Source organism: Nilaparvata lugens, chromosome 3 (assembly GCF_014356525.2).
Source record: "Nilaparvata lugens isolate BPH chromosome 3, ASM1435652v1, whole genome shotgun sequence".
Classification (NCBI taxonomy): Eukaryota; Metazoa; Arthropoda; class Insecta; order Hemiptera; family Delphacidae; genus Nilaparvata; species Nilaparvata lugens.
Window position 1 is genome coordinate 60517338 of NC_052506.1, and position 15250 is coordinate 60532587.

The following is a 15250-nucleotide window of genomic DNA, read 5'->3' on the forward strand; positions in this document are numbered from 1 at the left end:
AATACGATACTATAAATATCGTAATTCCTGAGTGTGGCTAATGAATGAATCCCAGAGTAGGGCACATGAATAAATTCCAGAATTCGTGAATGAATTTCAGAGTAGGACTCATAATAATGATAATAATATCGAGTGACTTGGCTGGCTCAGGACTGGTGTCAGAGTTTTCAGGTCGCAATTGATCAATTTCAGGGCCTCTGACATGACTCAACGACAGCTTTTTAGGCAGCCGGGACCGACGGCTAAACGTGTCCGTCCGAAACACGGGAGTGGCCCGAGATGAATATCTTGCCCGACTCACGAATGAAGTTCAGAGTAGGACTCATGAACGAATTTCAGAGTAGGACTCATGAACGAATTTCAGAGTAGGACTCATGAACGAATTTCAGAGTAGGACTCATGAATAAATTTCAGAGTAGGACTCATGAACGAATTTCAGAGTAGGACTCATGAACGAATTTCAGATTAGGGCTAATGAACGAATTTCAGGACTCATGAATGAATTCCAGAGTTAGGTTTATAACTTTGTGAACTTATTTGTAAGTTCGCAATGGTAATTGAAGTTTAACTCGATCCACATAGATTGAATTTGAATTCTGTGAAACATTGTGAGTTCATTAAACTGAAAAATATCAACAATATTAACCAAAGAATTGAATTAATCAAAAACAGCTGGCTTCATTTGCTTTCTGAACTTCCTCTTGAGTTTTTTTTTTGATAAAATTATTATTGTTTTTTGTATAGAAAATTTAATTTATGAAACGTTGGGGCTTTTTGGCCTCCCAAGTTCTGTTAGTAATACTTGAGATAAACTCTTGCTTGATAGTGCTTATTTGATATTAAGACAGTTTTGTACCAAGTATTTTAAAGCATTAAGGTCCAATGACCTAGTAAACATTGTTGTATTGAAGAGCTTTTGAAACTGAGGCTCTTTGGCCTTCTTAGTTTTGTTAGTAAGACAACTCTTGTTTTGATATACTGGCTATGAGACAATTTTGAATCAAGTATTCTAATGCATTGAGGTCCAGTGACATTGTAAACGCTTTTGTATTGAAAATTGTACTAAAAAACGTTAAGGCTCTTTGACCTTCCAAGTTGTTATACTCAAGACTTGAGATAAACTCTTGTTCGATATACAATTTTGTTCAAAGAAACCTTGTAAACGCTTTTGTATTGAAAATTGTGCTTATGAAACGTTAACCTTTTTTAGTACCACGAAAAATGTATGTTACGAGTTTTTGAAGTTGAATAAATAATGGAAAGAGTGGTCGAAATGAGATGATTCTCTCGAACATTATTGTTTGGTTAATTCTAAACACTTTGGTGGTAAGACCAATCCGATATCTCTCACAATAACTGAATAACAAGCGATATAAAAATTTCTGTCAATAATGACCGCCATCTTGTTTTTTTCAATGATGTCAAATATTTTCGTTGTTTCCATCATCAATATTCTATTCTTATTCGTCTTGTTGTAACTAAGAGAATGAGACCATTTGCAAGTCTCTATCTTGAAGTAGTCATGAAAAAATAGATTTTATAGTTCTAGCTTCTTACCTCATGCGTATGGAAAAACGCACCAGAAATCATGCAGGCTTTTCTTTGGAGGGCGCTGGAGAACTCATTTTTTGACGTACAGCGCTTGAAGATATATCGTTCCAAAGCCGAAAAAACGCTCTAAATTTCATAGATTTAAAATTTCTCTATCTCTCGCACTAAAAAGGTATGATGGAATGGAATTTGAACAAATTGAGAAAAAAGTTTTTTTGGGCTTTTGAAGGTTATAACTAAAAAAATATGCGTTCTACGGGAAAATTTTATAGAACAAAACTTGTAAAGGAAGATTTTAAAATATTTTCGTCTTAAAAAACGGTTGAATATCTTGAACGGTTATTGAATACAAACGATATAGCAAAACCCTGAAAATTTTGGCGGCCATCTTGTTTCCGAGGTGTTTGCCTGTGATTTCGACTTATCATCACGATTCTTATTATGCTAGATCTAATTAAGAAATTGAGACATCTTCCACGGCTGTTACTCAAAAATGACCACGGAGTGCCTTATTCATGACATTTGCGCCCGGATTATAGGATAAGGAGGGGAAATATAAAAAAAAATTATTTATCACATTATCTAATTAATGATTGGGAGAGAATCAACAGGATAAATTCAAAACTGTTTCTCTCCCTAATTTTGATAAAAATAGTCTAAAAATGAGGTTATGGAAACACTTTTATAAAGATCACAAAAATTTTCAGTCTAAATTATACATTATACTAAAAATTTGTATCTGGGTTGATCAGAAAGATGAAATAATTTTATTACGTTGGGAAAAAACATTGAAAAGTGACGTCTGTATTTGTACCAAACACTCCTGTAGACATGGTGAAAAGTTGATGAGAGTGCCGTGGAGTGCACGTTGGAGAAAGTGAAATTATCCATGATTGAAATTTAACCAGCTTTTGTGCAACATGGCCATATACAGGGTGCTTCAGAAGTAGTGTCGAACATTTTAGGGTATTGTTCCTGGATGATAGGAGTTTACAAATGTCGTATTTGAAGTGTCCAGAACTCAGCGGTTATCCTTATAGCTGCCATTTTGATTTTTTCACTTGGGAATTTTTATCTCAAGAACGAAATGTTCTATTAATTTTAAATGTGGCATGAATATTTATGCTATGGAGACTCAACTTTAAAAAATAATATACAAAATTTTCGATGTATATTTTCAAAATGGCGGCCATTTTAAATTTTTGATGGCAAATTTCACGAAAGCTGTTCACTTTACAGAAAATTTACAAGAGACAGAAAAGTTAGCATGACAACTTTTCACCATTTAAACATCAATATAAAATTTTCAATTCCAATTATTGTATTTAAGATGAAGCTTTGAAACTCAGTATGGCTCCATATCCATATGGCCATCCAGCTGATTTTACAATGTTTTTCAGATGATCATGTTTGTTCATGGTCATGCATGCAGTACGAAAAGAATTAATTTCTCTCTTATTCTGTGACCAATCTTAATGAATAAGGTATCCTTGAAATCTTTATAAAATTTGATAACTTTTTTGTCTCGTAAATTTTTTGTAAAGTGAACGGTTTTTGTGAAATTTTCAATAAAAAAATCAAAATGGCCGCCATTTCGAAAATTAACATTTGAAATTTTTCATTTTGTTTCTTAAAGTTGAGTCTTCATAGCATAAATATTCATGCCAAATTTCAGATCAATAAAACTTTTCGTTCTTGAGATGAACATTTTTTAATGAAAAAAAATGGCAGCTATAAGGATACCCACTGATTTTTGTACACTTCAAATACGACATTTGTAGTCTCCTATCAACCAGGAACAATACCCTGAAATGTTCGACACTACTTCTGAAACACTCCTTACATAAAAAAACAAAGTACTTGATTTGAAAGTTTCATCTCCGCTTGAATCACAATTCCTCAGCCATATTCCAATGAAATCAGTTCAAGGTTTTTCTATAAATTGATGAAGATTAGAAATTCGTATAACGTTTTGATCAAGAGGTAAGTCTTCAAGGAAGCAATAGCTCGCAAAGAGCTAGAATACTCGATAACGCCTTCAACAATTATTGTTGAAAACACAAGCAAGTGGAGAGATGTTCTCTTGATATAGGCAGGAGGGTTCAGGTTGCATTCTGTCAACTGAGAAATTTCGACTTCTTAAAATGTTCTTAAATCTATTAGCCCAGGCAATGAATGCTCAAAAAAGGTATAGAGGGAAATGTTTGGAGGGCAATTTTTGACCCCGCAGTTCTGTTTAGGGTAGAAAGGAGGTGAACATATCAAAAGTCCCCACCCCTACCCCCCATAAAAAGGTTCCATTTTTTGGTTTCTCGCATAAAACTCAAAAACTATATATCCTAAGGACTTAAATGTCATATAATAAATTGAAGCTTACCTAATTTCCTACAATATTTGTCTCACAACTTTTTCTCGAGATATCTGCTCTTGAAGGTGTGACATTTTTTTTTAAAAACACGTTTGCCTCATTTTTTTAAATTTTTGTTCTTACAACTTTTTAAAAATTGATGTGAAAAACTCATGCTGATTATGAGCTTAGCATTGAATTCAATTTGATGTATAATTTCACACTTTTGCGAATTTCCCTGCACCTGTTGCAGCAGCTTTAGTGTTGAGTGTGAAATCTCCAGTTTTGCAACAATAGACCAATTGACAAAGGAATTTGGAGGGAATGTTTTAAATACAATTTTTACTTTGTTGAGACTAGTTAGGAGGAAAACATATCTTTTATTATTTAAATATATATAGTTAACATATCTTTATTGCATTCTTCAGCGTTTTGCTTCCACGCGCATATCTTGGGAACAATGCGTTCAACCGACATAACTGACCATTCAAAAATGGAGCTTGATAAATTCTCTACACTTTTTGTTTAGTAGAATTTTGTGATATTCCCAACAGTTCCCGAGATATTCACTCTTGAAGGTGTGATATTTTTGAAATAACAGGTTTTCACCCAATGTTTTGCTCTTTCAGGGCTTATACTCTCCAATAATGCATCGTAAAAACTTATGCTTATCGTAGGTTTGTAAAGTTTTGAATTTGCTTTGAAATCATGTATTATTTCACTATTCCAAGTTTCCCTTTCTTTGTTTCTAGCAGCTTCAATGTAGGGTGTGAAATTTTCATTGCTGCAACAATTGATCGTTCGACAATGACATTTGAAGGGGGTGTCTGTGACACAATTTTTGACTTTGCAGCTTAATTTGGACTAGTTTATAAGTGAACATAGCAAAAGTGCGCATCTTTATTCCCTCTGTGGAAGGTGTGGAACCGCTGAGTTGACACTTGTTGCAGCAATGAAAATTTTACCCCCTACATTGAAGCTGCTATTACAATGGAAGGAAAACTTGGAAAAGTGAAATAATTCATAAGTTCAAAGAGAATTCAACGCACTACAAACCTACGATAAACATCAGTTTCTATTATGCATTGTTGGAGAGTTATTAGCCCTGAAAGAGCAAAAAAGTGTATAAAAATCTGTTATTTTAACAATTACACACCTTCAAGAGCGAATAATTTGGGAACTGTTGGGAATATCACAAAATTCCACTGAACAAAAAGTGTAGAGAATTTATCTAGCTCCATTTTTTAATAGTCAGTTATGTCGGTTGAACGGATTGTTCCCAAGATATGAGCGTGGAAGCAAAACGCTGAAGAATGCAACTTTTAAACCATCCTCATTCCCTTAGCTCATGAGTTAGGAATGGGGACTTTTGATATGCTCTCCTCCTAACTAGTCTCAACAAAGCTGCAAAATCAAAAATTTTGTTTGAAACATTCCCTCCAAATTCCTTTGTCAATTGGTCTATTGTTGCAAAAATAAAGATTCCACACTCAACACTGAAGCTGCTGCGAAATTCGTAGGGAAATTCGTAAAAGTGTGAAATTGTACATCAAATTGAAGAGAATTCAATGCTCTATAAGCTCATCAGCATGAATTTTCCTGTCGATTTTCAAAGGTTATAAGAGTAAAAATAGAAAATATTGGTGGCAAACGTGTTTTTTCAAAAATGTCACACTTTCAAGAGCGGATATCTCGAAAACTAGGTTTGAAAAAATTTCCAAAGATACGCCCAAAATCTGCGTTTTTTAACGTTTTCTCAGCTTATCGAGAACAAATAATGAACAGAAAATGTTCAAATTTAGTACAGAAGCTCAGCTAGGGTGTAATAATGTTGTGTTAGAAGGAATTTGCAATAAAGTCAAAGATACGCCCAAAATGAGCGGTTTTTGCTTTTTCTCAGCTCTCATCAAGTAATAGACAGAAAATGTTAAAATTTGGTACAGAGGGTTAGCTAGGATCTAAAAATTTTGTGTTGAGGTGACTTTAATATTTCATCAAAGATACGCCCAAAATCAGCGTTTTTCTCAGCTTTTCTGCGTTTTCTCAGTACTTTGACTTTCTGATAGAATGAAGCATGCTCAAATGAAAAATGCAGGCGAGCCCGCTGATCTCATTTTTAAAGAGCGAAGCGAGCCTGACGGCTAGTACCAATATAATCGCAAGGAACGTAGTGTGTGTCCTACTCCAAATGTTTTTGCTTCAATTGAGATGACATATTTACCTCAATACTGTCTGGTTCCAACATGCCATACATCGAGATCGATATCTAAATTTCTAAGTGAGAACTTCCCTGGACGCTTCATTTCGTTGCGTACAGATGTAAAGTGGCCTCCTCATTCACCGCAACTGTCACCCTCTTCATATTTTTTATGGGTTACCTCAAAGCTCGTGTATATCAACAAACTACATACACTTGAAGCCCTGATTGAGACTAACGAGTAATTCTAGCAATAGGACGTGCAAACTTCCCTCTATTCGGAGAGTATGGTTAACTTATTACAACGTCTACATAAGTGTATGGACAAAAACTGAAATTTTCTATGTGTTGTTATATTAAATTAAAAATACTAAGAAATTGTCAATTGTTATACGTTATTAGGTTTATATTTTCTCCCTCTTTAATAATTATTAAAATAATGGCAACATCATTCATTCGTTGTTGATAGACAAGGATAGCAATAACATTGCTAATCAAACACTGCCATTATAACGTGGACCTTTTTATATTACAATGCTAGACTTACTTTCAAGATGGCAGATTTTGGCGTCAGGATTATAGCCGACTTTCCATTCTGTGGTTCAGGGCCACAAATCTGTGATCAGTTTGTTTACAGAACGTAAAAAAAACACGATGCAATTGATCAGATGCAATTCCAGTGTACGAACCAATGGTTGCGTTCAGAGCTACTGATCATTCCATCGTGTTTTTTTTTACGTTCTGTAAACAAACTGATCACAGATTTGTGGCCCTGAAACCACAGAATTGAAAGTCGGCTATAATCCTGACGTCAAAATCCGTCATCTTGAAAGAAAGTCTAGCATTGTAATATAATAAGGTCCACGTTATAATGGCAGTGTTTGATTAGCAATGATATTGCTATCCTTGTCTATCAACAAAGAATGAATGACAAGACATTGAGAAGATCTCCTCTGTCTTCTCAATGCCAAGACAATGGATCGGCAACGTTGTTCTCCTATCTTTCTCCACTGCCATTATAACGTGGACCTCACTATAGTAGCGGTAATTTTAATTTCTAACAATACGGTGCAGTCACGTGTGTTGGTCTTGGTGCACTCAAGTGTTGGCGTCATGTAAAATGCATTGGTTGGATTGATACTTTCCATTCTGTATGTATTCTGTGGCTGATCGTTTGCTCATGAGTTATGAAACATGTTTCCTCTGCTGCTCATATTTGTAAACAAAACCAGAATTTAACCTATTAAATTGTATAATCAATTCAAATGAAAAACCATCAAGTGATTGGAGTTGTTTTAAATGCTTCAGAAGATATTTTAAATGTTATTGAATTAATGGAGTCCATTATAATTTTAAACCACCTCGTATTCAGCCATGCCTTTTTACGTTCTTTTCAATCGGTAGAAAAGTATGATGAGCTGATCGGTGAACGAACCGGTTATGACATTTTTTCTTATCAGTTAGACCAAAGACCTTGAGAGGTATAAACCCACAATACCTATGCGCCTTCCCAATGCTAGCTCTTACTTGAAATTAAAGACTGCCATTGAGGTATTTTAGCGCGAGATATAATGTGGCGGATCCAAGATGACGGACCAAAATCTTGAAGCTACAGAGAAATAGGTTTTTTTTTAAATTCGAATAGGATTTCTAATCTAGTGTAAGCGGTTTCCAAAATTTTCATCAACCTTTTAGGCTTATATGAATCCATGGAACTTTATAGTTTTCTCCTCGATTATTTAATGAAAATCCCGAAATTAAGAATATCAACAACGTCATAGCAACTGCTATCACAAGTAGTATCGTATTAGTCCAGTCAAGGAAGGGTTACATAGGGAAAAGTTTAGAACATTTTTGATCCCGCAGATCTGTTTTGAGTAGTAAGGAGGTAAACTTATCAAAAGTCCCCACCACTACCCTCTGTGCTAAGGAGTGGTTCAATGGTACCATTTTTTGATTTCTCGCATTACCTCGAAAACTATGTATCTTAAGGACATGACTGTCTTACACAAAATGAGAACTTAGCCTGCATAATTTCCTACAATATTTATTTCACAACTTTTTTGTATCTATAGTTTTCTATGTATCCGCTCTTGAAGGTGTGACATTTTTGAAAAAACACGCTTGTCTCCAATATTTAGCTATATTTGCTCATAACTTTTTAAAAATCATTGGAAAAAATCCATGCTGATTATAAGCTTATAGAGCTTCAAATTCTCTTCAATTTGATGCATGATTTCACACTTTTACGCATTTTCCTAAGACTGTTGCAGCAGCTTTAGTGTTGATTCTGAAATCTCCAGTTTTGCAATAATAAACCAATATTATCAAAGGAATTTGGAGGGAATGTTCTAAACAGAGTTTTTGACTGCAGCTTTGTTGGGACTAGTTAGGAGAACATATGAAAAGTCTATAATGTCATGAGTCTATATATACCATGTGCTATAAGGGATGAGGGTGGCTTAAAAGTTGCATTTCTCATTTTATTGCTTCCACGCTTATATCTTGGAAACAGCGTTCAACCGACATGACTTAACTATTCAAAAATGAAGCCTGATAAATATCTTACAAGCAATATTGAGTGGAGTTTTGTGATATTTCCAATAGTTTTTGAGAAATTCGCTCTTGAAAGTGTAAAATTGTTGAAATAACATGTTTCTATATTATTTTTTGCTCTTTGGTGCTAACTCTCCAACAATTTATCTTGGAAGTTAATGTCTATCGTATGTTTGTAGAGCATAAAATACTCTTGAATTTAATGTATTATTCCACTAAATCAAGTTCTCCTTCTATTATTATAGCAACTTTGATGTGGGGGGTGAAATTTTGATAAGTTTTACCCCCTTACTACCCTAAAATAACTGCGGGGTCAAAAATTGCATTCTTTGGAATCTTTTCCTTCTATAGCCTACCTTTCTTGAGCATTCATTGCCTGGACTATATTATTAATTACACGTATGTTACGGACAGATAATACTGGCAAAAGACCATGAGTAAAGCAAGTTGATGAAAAAGTTGTGAATAATTAGGTTTTATATCAGCTGGAATCATTTGTCCGCGCATGAAGGTGATTTTATGATAGGCTACTCATAATATAGCCGCGCATAGCATCAGCTGTTATGAATAAATGGAACTTTATAGTTTTCTCCTCGATTATTTAATGAAAATCCCGAAATTAAGAATATCAACAACGTCATAGCAACTGCTATCACAAGTAGTATCGTATTAGTCCAGTCAAGGAAGGGTTACATAGGGAAAAGTTTAGAACATTTTTGATCCCGCAGATCTGTTTTGAGTAGTAAGGAGGTAAACTTATCAAAAGTCCCCACCACTACCCTCTGTGCTAAGGAGTGGTTCAATGGTACCATTTTTTGATTTCTCGCATTACCTCGAAAACTATGTATCTTAAGGACATGACTGTCTTACACAAAATGAGAACTTAGCCTGCATAATTTCCTACAATATTTATTTCACAACTTTTTTGTATCTATAGTTTTCTATGTATCCGCTCTTGAAGGTGTGACATTTTTGAAAAAACACGCTTGTCTCCAATATTTAGCTATATTTGCTCATAACTTTTTAAAAATCATTGGAAAAAATCCATGCTGATTATAAGCTTATAGAGCTTCAAATTCTCTTCAATTTGATGCATGATTTCACACTTTTACGCATTTTCCTAAGACTGTTGCAGCAGCTTTAGTGTTGATTCTGAAATCTCCAGTTTTGCAATAATAAACCAATATTATCAAAGGAATTTGGAGGGAATGTTCTAAACAGAGTTTTTGACTGCAGCTTTGTTGGGACTAGTTAGGAGAACATATGAAAAGTCTATAATGTCATGAGTCTATATATACCATGTGCTATAAGGGATGAGGGTGGCTTAAAAGTTGCATTTCTCATTTTATTGCTTCCACGCTTATATCTTGGAAACAGCGTTCAACCGACATGACTTAACTATTCAAAAATGAAGCCTGATAAATATCTTACAAGCAATATTGAGTGGAGTTTTGTGATATTTCCAATAGTTTTTGAGAAATTCGCTCTTGAAAGTGTAAAATTGTTGAAATAACATGTTTCTATATTATTTTTTGCTCTTTGGTGCTAACTCTCCAACAATTTATCTTGGAAGTTAATGTCTATCGTATGTTTGTAGAGCATAAAATACTCTTGAATTTAATGTATTATTCCACTAAATCAAGTTCTCCTTCTATTATTATAGCAACTTTGATGTGGGGGGTGAAATTTTGATAAGTTTTACCCCCTTACTACCCTAAAATAACTGCGGGGTCAAAAATTGCATTCTTTGGAATCTTTTCCTTCTATAGCCTACCTTTCTTGAGCATTCATTGCCTGGACTATATTATTAATTACACGTATGTTACGGACAGATAATACTGGCAAAAGACCATGAGTAAAGCAAGTTGATGAAAAAGTTGTGAATAATTAGGTTTTATATCAGCTGGAATCATTTGTCCGCGCATGAAGGTGATTTTATGATAGGCTACTCATAATATAGCCGCGCATAGCATCAGCTGTTATGAATAAATGGAAAAACTGTAAGTAATTTATTGCAATTAATAATACTCGGCAGACTAAATGATAAATGAATCACAACACATTTTTACTTTCCTTGCCCTATTACCATAGGTAAGGAAAGTATTGCTTTCCGAAAAAAAATTAAGGTACCGCAATTTCTAAATTTCTATACGTTTCCCACTCAGGTCCCCTGAGTCCGAAAAAGTGGTTTTTGGGTATTGGTGTGTATGTGTGTGTGTGTGTGTGTGTGTGTGTGTGTGTGTGTGTGTGTGTGTGTGTGTGTGTGTATGTGCGTCTGTGTACACGATATCTCATCTTCCAGTTAACGGAATGACTTGAAATTTGGAACGTAAGGTCCTTACACTATAAGGATCCGACACGAACAATTTCGATCAAATGCAATCTAAAATGGCGAAAATGTCAAAAACAGGGTTTTTCGCGATTTTCTCGAAAACGGCTCCAACGATTTTGATCAAATTCATACCTGAAATAGTCATTGATAAGCTCTATCAACTGCAACAAAAGTCCTATATCTGTAAAAATTACAGGAGCTTTGCCCCATCTATGGAAAGTTTGATTTTAGATTCTCAATTATCAGCCTTCATATTCAATTTAAACAGAAAAATAATCAAGTGGAAAAGATTGAGCATGAAAATCTCTGCAATTAATGTTCAGTAACATTTCCACCTAAAATTGAAAATAAGCTTAAAATCCCAGAAAATGTGATTATTAAATTGCAAACTGTTGGCAACTGTTGGTTCTATTAAATCATCCACTACGAAGAGATAGCAGACCTCGTGGGTTTCCAGCGTTATTGACCTATCACCAGCTGTCTCATATCTTTGATTAGTAGATTTGAGATGCGTGAGTACACTAGCGTCAGGTGATCAATTTTCATAAAGGCAAGGAAAGTTGTGTGAGTGCGCCACACCAGATTTTCTCTTTTGCTTTTTCAATGTTATTTCTAAATTCTGAAAAAGGACGACTGAGTGAATCTTATTTTGTTGTCCAACGAACTTGTAAAAAGGTTCAAAGAAAACGTGTTCGAAATTTTTAGCTGATTGATCAAATTGTTCAAAAGTTTCTGTAGAACATACAAACCCACAGACGGACAACGACTTTGTCCTTGACTCAAAGTTAAGAACCCACTAATGCTCGTTAAATTATTTTCAAAATCTTTTATTAACACATTTTTATTGATTATTCCATTTTTTAATAATTAATTCAAAAGGCTTCAAAAGCTCGACTGATCTTAAATGTAATTCGATTCACATGTAGTGTTAATTTTACCCTATCGAAAATAGGGGAGTGTCTCGATTAGACCAGGTTTCGATTATACCACGTCCTATTCTACAATGAAACTGAAAACCTGGTGCAATCGAACTACTGGGTTAATCGAGATGAAATGCTTCGATTAGCCCAGTAGTTTGATTGTACCAGGTGGTATAAACGAAACCTGGCCTAATCGAGACACAGGACCTGGTTGGTATAATCGAGACATGGGCTTCCGACGTATATTCCGATTAGTCGAGGTGTGCGATTACACCAGGTTGTAGAATTTTGTATTGTCGAATGTGTAGATTGCTCCAGGTACAGTCTGTTCCTTGTAAAATGGTCCTTTTTCGCAAGGCTCTCTTTCATGCATACCTTTTCATTACCAATGTCTGTGAATAAAAGCACTAAATACATGTTTTTTGGATTTTTCGAATCACAAAATATCATTTGTTGAGTGAGCCAATTTTCAAAAATTTTCATGAATATTCAGATTTAGAAAAGGCATAGACAATAAAGAAATACGCTTCAGCCGGGCGGATCCTATTTTTATGGTAGCGTAGCTACCGACTGTACTTTATTATATTTTGTGACAGCTTGTGCTTCTGCCATTAAAGTATACATGACACCTGGTACAATCTAACTACTGGTCTAATCGAAACATTCCGTCTGGTTTAGCCTACGTCTCGATTATACCAGGTCCTGTGTCTCGATTAGACCAGGTTTCGTTTATACCACTTGGTATAATCGAACTTCCGGGTTAATCGAGACAGAATGTTACGATTAACCCAGTTGTTTGATTATACCAGGTCCTGGTCTAATCGTGAAAGTCCTGGGGTAATCGAACACCTGGACTAATCGAGCACCTGGGATAATCGAACACCTGGGCTAATCGAATACACCCGAAAATAGAATGAATGTGCCGCTCGCTTGTTATGTTTACAGTGATAAGAACGCCTTATAAATTTTTCCTCAGTTTGTAATGTATGTATCTAATTCTAGAAGATGTTTATTAATACCAGGCATTCACATCACAATATCAAAAAAACTTAGCTGCCAAATGTTCAATACTATCGGCTTTATAAACAATAAGTTCCTGATCTCGGTAGACCTTTCTTGGCCTAGGTAATTCCACAGAATCTGGAATACATTTATCCTACATTCCTCTATTCTTTCCATTGAACATTTGCTGTACTTTTGTTATCAGTCTGATGATTTCAAATTACATAAATATATTTTTATATTGAATTGAAACAATAAAACCTTTTAATATTGACTTGGAGACATTCTTCAGCTGAGAACAAAATTCTATTCGTTAGCAGAAATAAAAATAAATACCTCAGCGTGATTTGAAACGACCATCATTAAGTTCAATATTGTTTCTTTAATTGTTGATTTTTTTCTCATAAATTTTCAAATTATCATTTTATGTTGAGATGATAAGCTTAAATATATTTCATTTCCAAAGAACAAATTAAATTTGCACATAAAGGGGACAAATTACATATTTTAAACTAGATTAAATTAAATTCATTAAATTGAAACTGGATGAATAAAATTTGCACATTCAGGGACAATTACTTCTGTTGAAATGAATTAAATGAGATGCAATAATAAATTGTAACCGGATGAGAAAATTGTTCTCATTGAATTTGATACTGTATTCATTCAAGCCTGGTTTTCACTAGTTAGTGGTCGAGTAACTGGCATACTATTCTACCGAGCTAACTCTATTCTACTTACTTGTTCGAGTAACTGTTTTCACTAGCATTGAGAATAGTAGGTGTGTTTGTCTAGTGCGTAGAACTAACCTTAACATTTCAATATTTTTTTATAAATTAACACTTGAACACTTTTTAATTTAAATAACAATACTACTTAACTTTATAGCCTACGGCACGACTCAACTATCTCGAAACTGTTTTCTTTAGCATAGTAATGGTAGAGTGAGAAGCGGTGGGGGAGGCAAGTGGTAGATTACTATCCCACGGTGCTATCCCACTCTACTAAAAACTAGTACTCTACCATGACTCTACTCTACCATTTATTTATTTATTTAACCAATGAGAATTACACTACTTACAGAAAAGTACCACAGGCTTATATGCCCAAAACGTTTCCAATTCTAATTTATACAACAGTCCAAATGTAGTTAGGTTATGTGTCACTTCAACATTCTTCAATTACACACTCATTTTAAAATTCAGAACACACAAAAATCATTCTTGAATTTAAAAAAAATACTTGAACAAATTGAAAAATTTAAATTTTTTTTTCAATTAAAAAAATTGATTAAATTAAATTGATTACAATTAGAAAATTCCAAACTTGAACGTTTATAAAAATACCATGAACGTTGTCATTGGGAGAGTTGACAAGATAGTTAGTACTTGCCCAGGGAACTCTACCACTAACTCTACCAATGAATACCAGGCTTTAGTGTAGTGGAGGAGTAGCCAGAAATTCAGCATGGGATCGTCAGTATGCTTTTAATCTGGTGATGACTCGGAATCAGCTGGTGATTATGATGTTTAGTTATCTTGATTACCCGCTGATATCTGAGTTTTCAACCAGTTTTATCGACCTCTCAAACAAAATCATTGTTCTTATCTACATAAGTCGTAGTTATAGGTTTATTACGGTAATGTTTAATAAAAATTCTATCCTTGAAAAAGAACATTGCACCCAGTTTTGTAAATGTTCTTATTGAACCATGTATTCATTAATCGCTTAAAATGTTATTTTATACATGTGAAAATATTTTCGTTTAGGAAATGGTTACCGTATCTTGAATTATTATGTTCTTATTGAACTATGAATTCATTTTTTCTTTTAAACAAATCGACTCGGCTTAGTAAATTATAAATGATTGTATTCTTATTCATCTATGACCATGTATTCCCACTGAACATTCGATTTTCTGTAAAAATTCCGCTCCAATTTGAAATATTCGAATAATTGTGTTCTTATTAAGAATATGTTCTCATTAGGTAGGATCCTATATTGTTCATGCGAACAATTTTTTACTCAGTTTTGTAAATATCCGAAAGATTGTGTTCATATTGAACTGTATCAATCAATGTATAATTATTTAATTGACATTCCTATCATGTATGAGTAGGCCTCTTTTCGCTCACATGATGTTTTACATTGCTGAGTTCCGACTGTAGATCCAATTCATGACTACATTAATCCAATTTAATGTGAACCATTTTTTACTTATTATGTAAATATACGGTTTTAACTATTTGAACTATATATCCATTAATGTCAATTGGTAACCATGTCATTCCACTAATGGAGGCAATATTTCTTTTGCATTTGTAAAAAATATCCGAATGATAGGT

General features: G+C 34.1%; 1 protein-coding gene across 2 annotated transcripts in view; it reads left to right on the top strand.

Moving 5' to 3' along the window:
- The window catches only part of LOC111054508 (thyroid receptor-interacting protein 11), a 99530-nt gene that overhangs the window by 58680 nt on the left and 25600 nt on the right, over positions 1-15250 (top strand). The window lies entirely within an intron of this gene.